This window comes from Columba livia, chromosome 3, assembly GCF_036013475.1.
Source record: "Columba livia isolate bColLiv1 breed racing homer chromosome 3, bColLiv1.pat.W.v2, whole genome shotgun sequence".
Taxonomy (NCBI): Eukaryota; Metazoa; Chordata; class Aves; order Columbiformes; family Columbidae; genus Columba; species Columba livia.
The window spans coordinates 28,225,657-28,237,361 of record NC_088604.1 but is presented as its reverse complement, the minus strand read 5'-3'; the positions used below and the strand labels follow the sequence as shown (position 1 = coordinate 28,237,361).

At 38.4% G+C, this 11,705-nt stretch overlaps 1 protein-coding gene across 3 annotated transcripts in view; it reads left to right on the top strand.

The window, feature by feature from the left end:
- The window catches only part of LGSN (lengsin, lens protein with glutamine synthetase domain), a 100,009-nt gene that overhangs the window by 6,308 nt on the left and 81,996 nt on the right, over positions 1–11,705 (top strand). The gene's annotated exons all lie outside the window — the stretch shown is intronic.

Genomic DNA, 11,705 nt, shown 5'->3' with positions numbered 1-11,705 from the left:
TGCCTTCTCTGTATCTTCTGCCACCAGGGCACCCACCCCGTTCATCAGTGGGCCTACATTGCCTCTGGTATTAGTTTTATCTGCTATGTATTTGAAAAAGTTCTTTTTGCTGTCCTTGACCCCTCTCGCCAGCTGTAATTGTAAGGAGGCCTTGGCTATCCTAGCTGCCTTCCTACATCCTCTAACAGCAGCCTTATATTCTTCCCAAGTGGCCAGCCCCTGCTTCCACGACCTGTAAACTCTCCTCTTCTGCTTGAGCATACCAAACAGATCCCTATTCAACCACACAGGCCTCCTGGCTCCCTTCCTTGACTTCCTATGTGTGGGGATGCTCTGATCCTGAGCATGGAAGAAGCAACATCTGAATGCAATCCAGCTATCTTGGGCCCCTTTTCCTTCAAGCAGTCTTGCCCATGGGATTTCCCCCCAGCAATTGCTTGAAAAGGCCAAAGTTAGCTCTGCTAAAGTCCAGGGTTGCAATTCTACTTGCTGTTCTGTTCCTGCCACCCAAGATGCTGAACTCCACCATCTCGTGGTCACTGCAACCCAGGCAGCCCTCAACCTTTACTGCTTTGACCAGACCCTCCTTGTTAGTGAGGATGAGATCCAGCAGTGCACCTCTCCTAGTCGGCTCCTCCACCATCTGCATGAGGAAGTTATCATCAATGCACTGGAGGAACCTCCTGGACTGTGGCTGGCTGGCTGAATGGTCCTTCCAGCAAACACCAGGGAAGTTAAAATCCCCCACAACAACCAGGGCCTGTGACTGTGAGGCCACTCTCAGCTGCCCATAGAAGGCCTCATCAACTTCCTCAGCCTGATCTGGTGGCCTGTAACAGACGCCCACAATAGTGTCACCCCTGCCAGCCTGCCCCTTGATCCTGACCCATACACTCTCTACTCGCTCGTCATGCACTCCTGGGCAGAATTTAGTACATTGTAGTTGCTCTGTCACATAGAGAGCAACTCCACCACCACGCCTGGCTGGCCTGTCTTTCCTGAAAAGGGCATAGCCATCCATGATCACATTCCAGTCATGTGAACTGTCCCACCATGTTTCTGTAATTGCCACCAGATCATAATCTCCCGACCAAACACGGGATTCTAACTCCTCCTGTTTATTCCCCATGCTGCGCACATTGGTGTACAGGCATTTCAGGGAGTGAGCAGAGCACACCAATTTCTCCCTAGGGGCATAGGAGGCCACCCGGTCCTCATCAGTTTTAGAATGCTGCCCCATTGGGACAAGCCCAGCTACAACCCCATCCCCCTTCAAGCCTAGTTTAAAGCTAGTTTTTAATAAAATTGCACAATATTGCATACAGCTAAGTTTTCTGTTGTTATGCACTTCTACAACATATCTACTTATTTATTCCTAGTGAAGTAGATTAAGCCTATACATTAGGAAAACCAGGCCTTTAAAATTTAATTTAAGTAAGATTTTCTCCACTCTTTGTGGAACAGTCTAATGGTCTGACATTTTGGATCTATCATGGCATTTATCTCGGCAAGCTGTTCAAGCTGACAGCCTGTGGATACTTTCACAAGACATGTTGGGGGTGAATCAGAACTGCAAGGACAAAGAACAGAGCCTTTGGCGCCGATCATGCTTTCCATATTTGCTATGACTGTGTATGTAGGAAATTGTGGCATAAAGATCCTATACAGCTGTTACAAAACTGCAGTCTGCTTCTGTGGGGTTGGTTTGTTTGTTTTGTGTGGCTTGTTTTGTTTGGTTTTGGTTTTTGTTATTTTGTCACTGTCTTCCAACAATACTATGTGTGAAGACTGCTGAACTGGTACTTTAATAATAATGTCTTTTACATTTTAATGGCAATTGCAAGAGCATATGGCAATTACAAAGACTCGTAACTATTCCATTTTGAAAAGATTTTTGGATGAGTGTGAAAATTTTTATGGTTTTGGTCTAAAATCTTAACCACAGATTTTACTGCCCTGTGGTGCTAGTGCTGCAGCCAGAACTAAACAGTGATCTCTTTGCTCAGCTGCTCAGATTACTGCAGCTATCGGTCACTCATTACCTGTTCAGCATCCTCTTCACACTGCTCCTGATTTTTTCCCTTATGTAATTCATTGTCTGTTCATTGGTTTTGTGTTTTGTGTTTTCTTTTTTCTTTTTTTTGTGTGTGTGTGTATGTGTGTGTTTGTTTTGATTTGTTTTGTTTTGTTTGCTTTGGCAGCAAAATCTCAACAAATCAGACAGAAAAACTTTACAGGTCCACTTATATAACTTGCTATATTCATCTTTGTCTTGTCATTTACTGTTGGAATTTCATTATCATTAAAAATTTTTGCCTCTGATTTCAATTCTGAGATTTGAATTAAAAATTGAAAGAATCCAAAGCTGGTAACAGAAGCTCTGTTGCAGTTCTATTCCATGCTCAAATACAAGCCTATGGTATTCAACAGAAATTAAAATTATTATAGAAGAAGGAAATTAGAACATGTCATAGGAAATACAAATTATTATATTTTCTTCTCAGGTATACATGTCCTTTTCTTGCTTCTTTGCTTAGTGGACATGTATCTTTTTACAGTACCATAATTGTCAGTGTATTAGAAAAAATGTACCTGTGTTCAGACTTTTGAAATTTTGAATTTAATATAAAACAAATCCCTTGGAAAACAAAATATGTGTAACCTTATGATCCAAAGCTCACAAACACAGATGGGCTAGTATTACTTTAAATGGAAAAAATAATGCATATTTAAAAAAAAAGATGGAAGCTGTAAGCCAATACAAGGAAAAGACTAGAAATTTTCTGTACTTCCTAAAAAATAAAAACAAAGCCAAAAAACCCTTGGCTTTTCTATTTGTTTTTAAACAAGAGAGTATCTGAGAAATATCAGCCTCTGTGACCTGGTGCTGAGATTATTTTAGATCCATAATTTCCTTTGCCATTTGCTTTGTTCAGCAAATCAAAAATATGCTGAGACTTTCCTATGAAAAAGGGCTTCTTTTGGTCTTGCAGTAGGTAGAAACTCTCAAGTTACCAATAAACACACACTTTTTACCACCCTGACATCTGTATGATGTTGTAGGCCTGACACTGTTTTGCTTTCAATCTGCCAGATAAACTCTGCACCAGCCTTTGCTATGTGTGTCATTATATTGTCTTTTCCCAGGTCTCGCACAATCAGAATGTTGCTTTGGCTAACAGTCATGTAAGTGTTGGCCAAAATAATACATACCAAACATACGGACCTGTACCTCATGGAAAATATGATGACTGAATACTCTGCAGTTTGCTTGTACAAGTTCCTTTATGCAGAAAGGCCTCCTCTGTACCCCTCGTGCCATGCACCTGTTTAAATGTTTCAAATTAATAGTTCCGAACCTGCCATCAAGCCCAAAACCAGGGAGTGTGATATTGTTGCAGTTGATATGTTCACATGTGTTCTGAGCAATGCAAGCTGTGGGCATGTGCATCTTAGCAATAATCTTGCTTTCTGAAACTAACTATTATTTCAACATATGCCACATGGGTAACTGCTTTTGGATAATTAGTGGTAGCATCTCCACACCAAGAAGAGTGAGACACATCTGTTTCTACATCTGTTTTGATGCAAAATTCTGGAGCCACTGCAGTTATTCCTTATCTGTGTTTAAATGTTCCCATTGTGGAAAGGCACAATTCCTGCCTGAAACACTAGTGTGTACTTGGGGAGAGAGTAACAATTGCAGCAGTTTCCATGGCTGTCCACTTTGTAATGAAGATACTGTAGTAGTCATTTATTTGATTTTTCAGCATTTTCTTGCATTCTACTATTGTCCAAAAGGCATCAAGCATCATATGGATGTCTCCATCTTAACATGAACGCTTAGAATTGGAGGCAGCATATTTGATGTGATGCAAATGGAGAACAGTTAGAACTATAGGGGCAAGAAGTACCCTGTGTGTGTGGTGACAGGCTAAAGTATCTTCTGTTCTTAGAGCCAGAAAGGAAAAATAATGTTTGCTTTGTTCCTAGAGATACGCCACTCAGAAGGGCACTAGTTAAACTGGGATATACCGTCATAACCCTTGGAGTAAACAAGTGCACTAGTGAGTATTCAGGATATACTTGCTTTATGGAATTGTAGATCATCAGAAATAGTTTGGTTTAAGGTTGCCTGAGTAGATGTGAAAATGCTGTGTCAGGTGGACATACCAACTGTGGATAATCATATATACTGAAACGCATGTCCTCGAAGCTGGCCTTTGGAAGGGAGGGAAAAGGAGAAAGGTATGGAACTAAGTGCTAAGTCTTACTAAATAGGTCACAACAAGTAATTCAGAAAATCTAACAATGTCTGCAATGACGGAAAAAAGGTGAAGTAGCTCTTTGAGATGCTGGCAGAGCCAATATTTCCTGCAGAATCTCTCTTAGACACTTTTTAAAGATTTTAGTACACCAAAAAACACTCCATGCAAAGTCCTTGTTGGCAGAAGAAGATTCTTAGGATACAGACAAAATGAATGTAGAACAGAGAATATATATTTTTTTTCTGCAGTACTTTAGAATGACTAAAGAAATGTAGAAGCAGACTCTTGTATTTTCACTACACAAATTACATTTTGTAAGGAAACCAGATTCTAAAATTTACTGACATCTTTCTTGTAGCTTGTAATTTTATTAGTGATTCCAGTTTTTAAATAAATTCCATTGTAGAAAAAATAATAAAATTCCAAAAATTCTAATATCTAGGCATCAAGATACATCTCAAGATTTAATTTTATTTAATCATTTGTAATCAGTCAAGAAACAGTCTGGAGACCTTATCAAAAGTCTGGGCAATGTGATACCAGAACTCTGCAGCCACTGTTTCTAAGAACGCTACAAACTTTGGAGAGAACCTCTGAAATCAAGCACCTTATGCTGCTCAGTTGATGCAAATAAAAGCCTGACAACCTCTGCTGTTGGCATTGTTAGGTTCATAAGGCAGCTCTGTGAACCACACGTTTTCTGAAGCTTCTTAACCTGTTAGTGATTTAATGTCTGGCCATGAAGCTTTCAGAAGCAAGCACTGTTTGTAGAAGATAAAAGCTACAAATCTCTCTCTGATTTGACTAAAATACAGTGGAAAGTAATGCAGGAATCATGGCTTTTTGTGAAAGTGCCATAGTGGAAACAACTGGCCATCAATACTTTTTCACTGCTCATACTTTTGGGTTTTTCGTGTTATTTTCCATTGGGTAATTCTGGGGTATTTTGTGTTATTTTCCATTTTAATGTACTTTCACTATGCTTATGTGGGAAAGAAAAACAGATATCCTGTTTTAGTCTTCTTTCAGAAAATAGCCTGAAGCCTTTATTTAGGTTTTGCTCTGCTTTATTGGGGCACATTCTCACATATGACACTGATTTTGGAAACAAGTAAATATGTTGTCATCTCTGATCAAGACCTGAGTAAAAGGTAAGTTTTGCCTTTGGATACTGGCCTTTAGTTTGAAAGATTACTTTTCAAAAACATCTCAATGATCTCAAAGCATAAATCACATTTTCCAAAGCAATAGTCACTTGGGGCTTCCAAACTTTAGATGATTCCAGCATAAGAGAATTGACACACTTAATTAGAAGGCTCAGATTCCTGATCAAAACATGAGAATTAGGAGACTAGGAACAGAATTGGCAGGAGTCAGCACAGCTCAGTGGGAGATACAGCAGACAAAAAATGTAGAGGAAAGGAGCTTAAGTAACTGCCAAATCTTAGGGGGTGAGACTGACTTTCTTTAGTCGGGCTGCAGTTGAAACAAAGGAAGAAAATAGGCAAACATGGGGGTAAAAGTTCTTGAACATAACCATGACACTAATATTTTTAAAAAGTAAAACATTTTAAAAACTTGCTATTTACTAAAAATGCTGATGAGTTAAGAAAAAGAAAGAGGTATCAATACAGCCTACAGGTAAAGAAAAGTAAATGGCTACTCCAGTCAGTTTGTAAATACACTTCAGCCTGTGCAGCACCATCAGGATAATACAGCTTGAAAAAAATTAAAGTTTTCATTTATCTCCTTATCCATCGTTGTAATGAACATAAAAATAAAAGAGGTTCCTACCTATAAATTTCTTGTTCACAGTGTTACCCAAGTCCATTCATTCTCTAGAAACTAAAGCAGCAGGCATTTTTAATTGTTACAGTTATGTAACATGTTAACTACTTTTGTGTGCTGCTTCCTCCACTTGCAGTACAAAATCTTTATTTTTAAGGATTTTCACTTACCTATGCTTGACAGCTCTCCCTTCTGCTTTTTCTTTGCTGGCATTATAGGGACCAATGAATAGTAACAATATTGTTTCCTTCATCTTATTTGCCACTTGTTTCCTTCATTTTATTTGCCGCAAGACCACATATATCTTTTTTCTTTATTCTTGCAGTCTCAGTCTTGTATATTGTGCACCAAGCTACCTGAATTTTCTTTAAAAGATTCTTCAAGGATTGCAGTTTTCAACTGCAGAAGCAGAGGTGGAAATTTATTACTTATTTTCGCTGCTGAACAGTCAGGAATACAGTTTTATATTTAGTTTTAGGGATCATTTGGTTTTCCTCTTCCTCTGTATTTCTCCTATACTGTCTTTATCAGGTTCCCCTGACTGACATTCCTGCCTATGTATTTGTATGCTTTCCTTATGCTCTGTCTTCTGCTATGTTATTATATAGCAAAAATGGTATAAAATTTACTTTAAGAGAGCAAATTACAAGAAATTTATTTAATCTGGTGTTGCATTATATAGATATAATGTAAAGAAGCAAATAATGTAGGAAGCAAAATGATAAACACAGGAAACCCTAATCAGAGGACTGACTTGTAATGCAGCACATTTGTGAATTGATATTCATACAAATTCAGACATTTAACTCAAGCTAAATCAAAATAATTTCCCTCCAAGCCACCATGAGTTAAGTGTCAAATGTGAGTTAGTGGTCTAGGCTTCCTCTGTAATTCACAGAGAGAGAACCCCTTCTAGAGAGTAATTAATCCTGTTCTGAAATAAGCATTTAAGATGGGATAGATTGTTTTAAATCAGTATTTCTCTTGATTGTAGAGACAGAATGAACAATTAGAGTAGACATCTATATTTCAAACTGATCACTTGGGGTGATGTGAATCCTGTCCCCCATGGGCAACTTAAGGTGGATTGTTATATAAATTCCCCCATAGATTATTACAGACTCACAGGGTGGTTAAGGTTAGAACAGACCTCTGGAGGTCATCTTGCTCGAACACGGCTACCTAGAACCAGTTGCCCAGATCCATGTCCAGGCAGCTTTTAAATATCTTCACAACTGGAGGCTCAACAACCGCTCAGGACAATCTGTGCCAGCGCTCAGTCACCCTCACAGTAAAATAGTGTTTCCTGATGTTCAGATGGAATGTCCTGTGTCTGAGTTTGTGCCTGTCGCCTCTGTTCCTGCCACTGGGCACTACTGAAAAGAGCCAGGCCCCGTTTTCTTTACACCCTCCTGTCAAGTATTTATATACATTGATGAGTCCCCCTGACCCTTCTCTTCTCCAGGCTGAACAGCCTCAGTTCTCTTAGCTTCTTCTCATACGAAATGTGCTGCAGCCCCTAAACTACTGCTCAGCTCCTGGTGATATTGAATTCTGGTATTTCCACATCTGTCTAATTATAGTCCTATCTGGAGTACTTGTTAGATTTGTGTATTTATTCATGCTAAATTGTACACATTCAGTGAGTCAAACTGTGTGTAATATTTTAAATTAGTAGGCATAAATATTAAAAATATTTTTTTCCATTTTAACTGTAACAGTAAGTGTCTCAAGCAAAAATAATCTAAAAGTAAAGGGAAAATTCTAAAATCACATTGTAATACCTTGAATGCATCTTAATGCTTACTGTCCTATAGCATTTAATATACTGTTATGCAAACAATAATCATGCTGAAGCGAAGCAGTTTATTTGCATTGGAAGTCTCCCAAACAACTTGTGATGGGAAGAAAATAAACCACCTTTGTGTTCTCTTGAAACCCCAGAATTTATGTGGGGTTCAGTGTCATACCAAAAATGATATTCTAAGTCTTGCCAATCTAGAGTGACACAGACTCTCCTCACCAATGACTTTAGCATATCACCCATCTGAAAAAAATACCTCATCAAAATCTAAAACTATGCTAGGTGTCTGGCTTAGTTCTGAGTCAGAGGAAAGGATATCTTCAGAGTCACCAGTATCTGTTCCCATACGCTGCCTGATGTTTTACTTTGAGTTGTGCTATGTACCAAATAGACCTTAATCCACTTAGTTTGTGAAAACAAATAGGATTGCACCACAATCAAATGTTGCTCTTGATAAATACATACAGTTGACATGACACACCTACTATTTCACATGACATTATTTTCTACTATTCTTCTGGAGTATTTCAATACATTCTATTAACTCATCATCCTGAAGCTAAACAGTGATACTCTATTTCGAGTATCAAGTTAAAAAGGCAGGTAAAGTTCTTGCAAGCCCTAAGAACCTATGCCCATATTTCAGTTTACGTAGTTGAATCTAAATGTCTTAGATTTCATATGAACTTGAAATCCTTAAGCCTGTGGGACAAATTTCTGCTTTTGCTGATTAAAACCAGTCTGATCCCTTCTAAAGGACAGAAGACTAGAGAAAAATGGAGCTAGCTAAGAACCTCAGGAGGTCACCCAGTCTATTTTCTCATCCCAGAATGTTACGGGTCAGTGCATGTCACTCCTCACAGATGCTTTTCTAATGTGTCCTGACTGTGCTCCAATATTTGGGATACTGCAACCTCTTGGACAACTGTTGTAGTTCTTTGTTATCCTTACCTTGAAAACATTAAAAAAAACCATAAGGTACAGAGACCATTATAATTTCATTTTTACAGCCTTAAAAGGTGCATTTGACCTGAAGTGATTTATGCACTTTTAAGAAAAACAAAAGAAATTAAGAGCCTCACATGGTTTCCAAGTACAACTATGTCACGGTATTGGTTTAATAATGCAAGATCAGGGCATTTGTTAAGGACTAAAAGACCTTAAATTTAATCCCCTCTCGTACCTTCTGGGATTTGAGACTGCGTCTCTGAGAAGACTCCCCTAATCCTCAGACTGCACCACATCTCTAGTGAGTGACTAGGGCCTCTCTATCTCTTCTGTTACTCTTCACTCTCTAACAAGATGTAAAAAAACCCTTTGCTGGAATACGTGCCATACCTATTAGTTCAGTGTCTACCTTCTTACTCTTTTGGTCTGTGACTCACAGATTATTTATGCATTATATCCATAGTGGAACAGTATCATTGGTGGTCCAGGATGGTCCAGGACAGACTAGCGATTAAAGAAACAGGATTTTAAGTTATGTCTGTTTGTTTCTGGATAATGATTTAATCAGAGGTCTCAAATGTTCCAGAATAGTGCATTAACAACTAGTAATTTATTTCTTATTGCTGGATTTAAAAGAGCAAGGAGGTATAGTGTATTTCAAATATATTTTAAGCAATTCAGCATAAGACTGAACACTGAAAGGCTGGAAATTAGATTAATGTCAATTTAGAAGGGTCATGTCCCTAGACTGTAGGGATAATGAAGCTCTGTGCTGTAAATACACTTGACTTGAACTATGGACATAACATTAGTTAGTGTGACACAAAAAGAGGAATTTTTTTAGAATTTTCTTTAAAAACTAGCTAGAATAGTTTTCCAAGTGCTTTTGTACCTGTCTTTAGTTTCATAAAGATATTTTTCTTTGACTGCTTGAAATAAAATCACATGGAAGTATAAAAAAACTTTTAGCAAGTTAATACATATAATCTTTTCTGCTTTTCTCCTATCCACAAGGCCTGTTGCCTCATTTAGGAGGAGATTAAATTGGTTTATTGCAGGAGATTCCCTACAAATCTCTTAGTCTGTGTGTTAGAGACCTTCAAACTTTTTGGTTGATTATTGCAGTATTTTTCTGAGAACTGCAGTTGGCTGACTAGTTTGTAAGTTCCCAATTCCCTCTATGCCTCCTTTTAAAATATGTTATAATTCTTTCTGGAACCTTATTGACCGCCAACAGATAGCGTGTCAATTAGAAAATTCTCTAGAAAATAGGAAACATGGGTTTGAGGTTGAAGACAATTTTTAAACTCAAGGCAGTCCTTCCCTTAGCAGTGTGTTACCCTTAAGGCAGTTATGCAGAAACCATTCCATTGTGATCTAGAAGGAAAGGAATAAATCTAGATCCAGCCTGTTCTCAAGCAAGAATTCATGACTGTGGATCATGAGTGGACAGGAAGGCCCTACTGGCATCTGACATTACATGTGACATTTATGGATTTCAGACATGCCACTATCCTCAGGATTTTTTTTTTGTCTGGGCAGCAGGGTATCAAATTTTCATGTTGTCATTCTAAGTCACTTCCATACTGCTATGTGCTGTATATGTGTTATGGATGCCAAATCCTCAGTTTTGAAACCTCCTCCTGGGACCAAGTGTTTAAGTATTTTTATTTGGTCTCTTTTCAGATCTTCTTTGAATAGAGGATGCAACGTGATTTTAGGCTGAGGGATTCTAGCTGAAAATACCAAGGTCAGGGAGGGCACAGGACCAAACTATACTGGAAAGACAGGTGCTGTTCAGTCTTAGAAGCAGGCCTGATAGACACTATGTTAAGATTTCTGAGGGATGAACTGTCTGACTATAGGCTTACTGGATTTTTCTGCTTTTTTGCAAGGTTAGTAGAATCTCTCTAAAAAAAAAAAAAAAAGTCAAAGAGGAAAAAGAGTACATGTGTAGGGCAGTTCACTTGCAAGGGGAAACTTGTCTCTTAAAAAGCTCTCAAAGCTCCCAATATGCTGTTTGGCAGAAGTCCAGCATTTTTTAATTGGGATTTTTTAGATCATTGCTTCCTGTGCAAATTGTTCTTTGTCCCACAGATCTTGGCCAAAGTCTAATTTGATAGCACCTTTCCTCAGGCAGGCCAGATCACATGGGCTATGGGACCAGCTGGCCAGCTGGGGTAGCTGGTAGGTCCTCTTTGTGCTGCTGCTACCATTGAGTGCATTGGGTGCGTCCTAATTGCCATAGTGACACTGTGTGCTCCTTTGCGTCATCCCACCAAGCTTTCTCTTCCCGTGTCCATGCAGGCAGAAATGTTGCCTGAAGAAATATGAAGGAATGGCAGTGTATGAAAAAAAGAAAGGAAAGTATTTTTTAATCTCAACTATTACTTTAATCAATGTACCATTACTGGATTCCACTTTAATACTGTTTTAAGAATAATTTCCACAAAATCCTGAAGATGAGAAAAAGAACATAGTTCCTCTCTAAAGCAAAAAGGGATTTCAAGTGCTTTGATCATTGCACATATACAAAGACTAATTAGACCCCAGAAAAAAGGTAGATTATTTCCCACTACTGGTTCCTTCCATCTTGTTTGCAACCTGTTTTTGCACAGAGCAACACAGCTATTTATAAACTGTAAGTGGGAGCTGAGAATAGGAAGAGCTTTGTGTTCATATAATGCCAGTGTCAGGAGAGCAATACATCAGCTAAATTGGAATGGCCTCTACCAAGCCCTATTTTTGTGATTGTAATACTACTGGTATTTTGGGCAGTGAAGTCTCCCAGACACAGGCCCAGCTTCATGTGTTTTTTCTCTTACTACATATAAAAATAAACCAAGTTATGTTCAAAAAGCCTTTTTAATTTTTTTTTTTTCATTCTATTTTTTTTA